The following is a 7250-nucleotide window of genomic DNA, read 5'->3' as shown; positions in this document are numbered from 1 at the left end:
GTTAGCTTCAAGTTTCATTTTTCTCTTCTCTAAAAAGGGGATAGTCCTAGGAGTTGCTGCATTGAGAAGTTGTGAGGATTAAAAGCTGGATATAATGGCTTGGTAAATGTTGGCTCTTCTGGTGTCCTCTCTCCCTCCCTGTGCAAAGAATTTATCAAAGCATTTAATCTTCACAGAAACCCTATGAAGTTGCTATCCTTATCCTCCTTTTCAGATGGGAAAACTGAGGCCAGGAAAGATTCAAGTCTCTTTCCTGAAGTCACACAGCAATGTGAGTAGTAAAGGAGGACTTGAACCCAGGCAATTTCACTTCAGAGCAGTAAAAGCCCCTTGCAATTTCTGACTGTTGGAAGAACTTGAAAAAAGCCAGAAAGGAGAAGATTTCACGGTTAGCTAGGGTCTAGAAAATGATGAAGACATGACACAAGATGGAGAAGGATAATAACTGGGACTCTAAGAGCAATTTATGAAAACTAGATATACAGACTTAGAACAGAATGTGGACCTAAATACCCAGAAGCACCCCCCTTTGTAAGATTTTTAACAAAATAACATGAATGTAGTTAATAGTTCTAATGGGGTGATGAACCCAAGAGTCGTATTGATGCTAGCAAAATGGCAGAATTCATATAGCATCAAAGTTGTTTTTCCAAGAGCTTCAGTGCTTAATGATGTCTAACGAAATATGATCTCCCTCAGCCACCTGAAGAACGGTGTTGCAGCAATTAATCAAAAAGAAAAACCAGAGCCTTCCCCCCACTACAATTTAAACAGTCTTTATTTTCCACAATAGTAAATTTTTAAGATCCGTCTTGTAGACATCAAAGTACTGGAAAGGAAGCTCTCATTCAAAGGCAATTTATCTTAAGATAATGTAGATAATACTAATTTTTTTGTCCATTTGAAATATATAAGTTGTGCTATAATAAACCATTCTGTCAAATGTAACCACTGTCCACATAGTTGAACTTCTGGAATCAAGACAGTGTGTTTAAATTGATTCCCGTCATAATCAGTGGGGCACATCTAACTTAACTGTGAAAAGACATATCACATAATCAGCTTGCTGCTGATTGCATGGCCTGGGGTCTCTGTTTTCTCTCCACTTCTACTCCTCCTGATTTTCTCCCTCCAGCTTTAGGTAGTTTGTAAGAATAGATGGTTTCAGACCACAGCCTGTGAGACTACTGTTAGGCATGTGTGGGCTTCATCTGCACCCTTGGTTTCTTTTATAGGTCTTAAATGATGCCCTCCTTGCAAGCCACTGTCTTTTCCCTACTCTTCTCCACTACCACCCTTGGGTGAGGTGTAGATCGTAACCCCCTCTGCTCCCTTCTGAAATTGGCCTTTGGTGAGGAATTCAGAGCTTCCCCCATATCTTCTGTCACTTCACCTTTCTAGGGATGCTGCTTTTTCCTTCTTCCTCCAGAACTCCCTTCCTATCGTGTCACCACTCAACACTTTCCATGACACTTCCTTGCTTTGGCCAGAAGCAGTCAGGTCGGAAAGAGTCTCTGACTTCCCTCATTCAGCATTGGAACCAAATTTATTTATTCTCCACCAGCCTGAGAATGAATATAGGTTCTCAGCCCTTCCGCTTTCTGCTGTCTTCATCAGCTGATGTATTTTTTTTTTTTTTTAGCTCAGGTGTTGCTATGATGAAAAGAACAGACACCAGGGTTACTCAGATCTGCCAGCTCTCAAAGTCCTTAGTGGGTTAAACTTAGAGAAAGGCCACATTAAGACACTTGCAAGCACACTCAATTACTCTGAATGAATTTTCTTTTCCTGTAATTGTTTTTGCTTTTAAAAACTGAAGAGTTTTTAAAAAAACAGACGTCTCATTTGGTTATTCTCACAGTCTATTAGGGTCTAGTTTAGAATCTGACAGCTGGAACAAAAAAACCCTTAAATTTGGTGCGTACTTTGGTTTTGGTGCTGCTTTTTCTCATGATCATCAGCAGGGATTAAGAAAGAACTTAGTTTTCACAGCAGATCGCTAAAAGTGGTGGACTTGACTTCCACTTTTCTATTCAGGACCACTTAATGCTGAAATGTGGATGCATACCAAAATAAAATCAATTTGTTGTGTTCTAAAACTGTTTTTAGTTTACAAATTTTCAACATTTCGGTCTTTTACACATTCTATGTGACAAAATAAGAAATATGCATAGGGCCGGCCCCGTGGCTTGGTGGTTGGATGCGTGCGCTCCACTGCTGGTGGCCCAGGTTCGGATCCCGGGTGTGCACCGACGCACCGTTTCTCCGGCCATGCTGAGGCCACGTCCCACATACAGCAACTAGAAGGATGTGCAGCTGTGACATACAAGTATCTACTGGGGCTTTGGGGAAAAAAAAAGGAGGAGGATTGGCAATAGGTGTTGGCTCAGAGCCGGTCTTCCTCAGCAAAAAGAGGAGGATTAGCATGGATGTTAGCTCAGGGCTGATCTTCTTCACAAAAAAAAATTAAAAAAGAAATATGCATAAAGCCTCTCTGCTGCTTACCAAAGTATTATATAGTTGTCTCAAGGAAAAACATTTGTGTGATTTTCAAACTAAACAATCTGCTTTTGTCATAGAGCATCATTTTTGTTCAAAAGAATGACTAACAGAAATATCATGCTTTTCTGACTTGGATATTTGGCAGATATTTTATCAAAAATGAATAAAATGGGCCTGTTACATCAAAGAAAACAATTGACAGTATTTGTTGCCAAGGATAAAATTCGAGCTTTCAAGTGAAAATTAGAAGTTTGGAAAACTTGTATCTCCTACTGTTAGCTCGATGGCTTCCTAATAACTTTTCTGATGAAATCAGTAGTGTCAGTAACGAAAGTGAGCTTTTTTAATATTATGTAATGAAATGTGTCAACAGTGAACAAATACGTGTAAAATAACCAATCAATGCATGATGTTACAAAATCAGGCATGGAAAAAACATACATTCAAAGTACGAGATAGACCAATGGATTTACGTAATACAGTTGGGAAAGTTCCTTAATACGTTTTCAGAATCCATATTGTAACTGTCCTTTAAAAAGTTACTACTTATTTAGTTTTGATGTTTTATCAAAGAAAAATATACACAGTTATCTGAAAAGGTTATTAAAACACTCATTCTTTTTGCAGCTACATGCCTATTTAAGTCTAGACTTTTTTCCTATATTTACCACCAAAATAACATATCACAAAACAACATATCTGCAAAAATAGATATGAGAATCCAACTATCTTCTATTAAAGTAGACATGAAGAGATTCTCAAAAATGTAAAACAAGGCCACTCTTCTCAATTTTTCTGTAAATTAGGTATTTTTCATAAAATGTGTTATTTATGATAATATGTAATTGATTTCTTATTGTTATTTTTAAATTTATTGAAAATGAATATTTTTAATTTTCAGTTTTTAATTTCTAATATGGTAAATGCCATATAATAAAAAGCTCTTTGGTGTCCTCAATAATTTTTAAGAATATAAAGGCATTCTGAGAGTAAAAAGTTGGAGAACCACTGGTCTAAGTGAAACAACAATTTCGTAAAGGATTAACAAAAGATGCTCCTCTTGCAGGAAAAGTAACTGGCAGGCATTTAAGATGAACCCTTTGTCTTGGTAAATATGTAAATAAAGAAATTAGAAAAAAACAAAAACAAAATCCCTCTTACAATTCAATTTTCTGATTCAAATTAGAAGGGTTAGTTGGAATATATTAGGACTGAGGAGTCTTTCATGAGTTTATGTTTGAGTTGGGAACATTTCATTCTCTCTGAGAGTGGTCAAATATAGGTACTCTCCTCTAAAATTCCAGATGTTTTATAGCTGAGACAGAACCAAAATGGATGGCCCAATGACTTTAAATGGGTGCTAAGTTCAAGCCAAAGGAAATTTATAGTATTACACATGGATGAGGCCAAGCCTGGCAATCAGCTATAGAAAACACAAGCCTGCTTCTACCAAGGAAACAATTTCCTAAGAAACCACCTATACGGTAGTTCTTATGGAATAGGGAACATGGTACACTAGACTACTCTTCTGTATAACCCAGGAAAGTCAATTTACCTGTTTGTTTAGCTAAATTATGAGTGAAAAAGGAAAATTCCTACTTCAGAGGGTCAAAGAGTTCAATGTCTACAATTTCACATGATTCAACATAATAGTTTCCCTGCCTCATTTTCCCTCTTTTAAATCATACTGCCAAATTTGTCTTTCCTTAAAGGGGCAACTTTGATTCCTTCATTCCTCAATTTAACAATTGCCAAAAATTGTCATTTTCTAGCATTTATACTACTTACTGTTATCCCAATACACCTCATAATTTTCTGCCTCTGTGTTGTTGCATATTGTTGCTATTTCTTTGCTTAGAATGCCTTTCGCTATCAAGATCCTAACCTGTCTTTGAGATCTGCTCTCAAATGCTGCTTCCATCATAAATAGTTTCTTGATTCCCCTCAAGCAGATAACAATAATGCTTTGTGAGTTGTGCTTTACAATTTATTTATAAAATTTTCACTAACATTATTTAACTCCCATCTCTGAACTATTTCTCTTTGTTGGTATCACCCTTATACCACTTTCATATTCTGCTTTACATTCTAGTTACTTCCATCCTTGTCATATCTTACTTTCCTTACTATTAAATAGAGTATAGTATAGAGATCGTCTTTCTCATCTTTCATTCTCTTAGGGCACTATCCAGAGTACTTTAAAATAGAGATTATGAGGAATATATATTAATTGTATTGAATTGACCTCCTGATAAAAAGTCATTTTGGATTGGAAAGAAAAGCTCTATCTCCCAGACCTATTTCAAATAATCCATGTATCAAATAGGAAGTCTCAAGGGAAATAAGTAATGAAAAAGAAACCACAAACAACACTATCAAGCAATTATATAAAATGGACATTGATTCCACCCAACAATTGGAGAGTTCACATTCTTTTTAGGTTCACATGAAACATTCACCAAACTAGGCAATTGTATTGGCCAAAAGAAAATTTAAGGCTTCCACTTTCTAGTCCTGCATGTAAGGAGCTTATAAGTTTTCCCTCTGTCCTACAATGAGTAAAAAGCTGAACAAACTAAAAAATCAACAACTCTTCATAGATGCATCAGAGAAGTGATCATGGGGAAAACTGCTGACCCCAAAATTGGAAAGAAAGGCAGGCAGATACAGAGAATCACAACTTACCAGAGCAGAAACCCATGAGCAGAAACCTCCACAGGAAGCAGTGCTGGGGTAGGAAAACCTGAACTGTAATTGATGAATTGTTTGACACTCAGTGTGAACAAATCAGAGAGATGAAAACTCCAGGGGGACCCACACTTTTGTGAGTTTTACCTCCAGGAGTTTACCATGTTCTCCAGTGAATACCAGAGAAAAATCCACTGTGCTTCTGGCAGGGGAGGGGAAAAGTAATAATTTTAAAATATGTGAAAGCATTCTGTTCTTAACAAGGCCTGCCCTCAAGAGAAACTGTGTTAGTCAGAGTTCTCCAAAGAAACAGAACCAGTAGGATTTATAGAGAGATATTTCTATGAGGCAATTTATTATAGGACTTGGCTCATACAATATGGAGGCCAAGAAGTTTCATGATCTGCCATATCCAAGCTGAAGAACCAGGAAAAGCTGGTGGCATGATTCAGTCCAAGTCCAAAGGCCTGGAGCCAATGGTGTAAGTCCTAGTCTGAGTCCAAAGGCATGAGAATGAGGCGGCCAATGGTGTAAGTCCCAGTTCAAATCCAAAGGCCCAAGAGCCAGGAGTGCTGATGTCCGAGGGCAGGATAACATGGATGTCCCTGTTCAAGCTATAAGAGAGCAAATTCATCCTTCCTCCACCTTTTTATTCTATTCAGGCCCTCAATAGATTAGATTGTGCCCACCCACATTGGTGATGGTGATCTTTTTGACTCAGTCTGCTGATTCAAATGCTAATCTCTTCCAGAAACACCCTCACAGACACACCCAGAAATAATGTTTTACCAGCTATCTGGGCAACCCTTAGCCCAGTCAAGTTGACATATAAAATTAACCATCATAAATCCACCCTTTGTCAAATTGGCACCCATACACATGTCCTTAAATTATATCTAATCTCCAAATAAAGACAATAGCAAACACATAATTCTGCCTAACATGAAACAACTGTCATATGAACAGCCTAACATGCACTAATCCCTTTCCAGAAGAGGAAATAAAGTCCTTGAGTGATGTTTACTCTTCTCTTGATATCCTGTAACTTCAAAACCATGATGTAAATTTAATAATACTTAAATACTGTGATATAAAGTCAATATATCTCATATTACATAATAAGAGAACAAGAGAAAACAAAGATATTTGCTTAATATATATGTATATATATATACACACACACAAATGTATTTATAATAACATAAGGAGGAAATCATCATGACAATTATCGTCTTCCTTTTTATAACTGGTCATGTGATCATAGCTGATATTTTATAACTATCTTCTTCTACTACCCGTTCTGTATTCCCTTTTCCTTCAGCAAATACCTCAGCTGGTCATCGTTCTTTACCTAGTGGAGTGACGCAAACCTTCATTCCTGAAGGCTCTGGGCCATCACTAACCTTTTCTGGATTGGGTGGTTGTAGTTTTCTATTGACCTTAATCACAGGGCATGGTAATACTAAGAGATTCCCCAAGGGATCTGCTGTGTTCCAGAAATACTCTTTCTTATCTCCATTGTGCAGTAGTAGTCCAATTGCCCCTTGGTAGTCAGGATCAATCACTTCAGTCAACACCATAACTCCCTTCTTTGCTCATTGATTCAGAGGCATGAGGAGCCCAAAAAGGCTGTATAGCAGTCTTAACTTCTAGTTTGATGGAATCATTGTTGTGTCTCTTGGTAGAAGCATTCATGTCTCTGGAACTATGACCTCTAAGCCAGTAGAGCATAAAGTCATGGGAACAGGAAGCAAAATTTTTGCTAGTGGGTCATTAGGGATAATAGTAAATTGTACTGCTTCCATTCCCACCCTTTGATTCCTAGGACTGTGAATCCTAGCTATCAGAGAAACAGCACCATACATTTGACATTGATTCAGAGCGTATACAGCCTTCTGGAGAAACTTGCCCCAGCTCTGCAAGGTATTGCCACCTTGCTGGTACTCTAATTGAGTCTTCAAAGGCATTCTACCATTCCATCAATCCAACTGTTCAGAATGGTGGGTAACATGGTAAGACCAGTGAATTCTATTATCATGGGCCCATTGCTGCATTCTTTT

The 7250-nt window shown here is 37.5% G+C and overlaps 1 pseudogene; it reads left to right on the top strand.

The window, feature by feature from the left end:
• The first annotated feature begins 214 nt into the window (after positions 1–214).
• Positions 215–729, top strand: LOC131400296 (ubiquitin-conjugating enzyme E2 variant 1-like; annotated as a pseudogene).
• Positions 730–7250: the final 6521 nt, after the last annotated feature.

This window comes from Diceros bicornis, chromosome X (assembly GCF_020826845.1).
Source record: "Diceros bicornis minor isolate mBicDic1 chromosome X, mDicBic1.mat.cur, whole genome shotgun sequence".
NCBI classification, from domain to species: domain Eukaryota; kingdom Metazoa; phylum Chordata; class Mammalia; order Perissodactyla; family Rhinocerotidae; genus Diceros; species Diceros bicornis.
The sequence above is the reverse complement of the archived record's forward strand: the minus strand, read 5'-3'. Positions and strand labels throughout refer to the sequence as shown.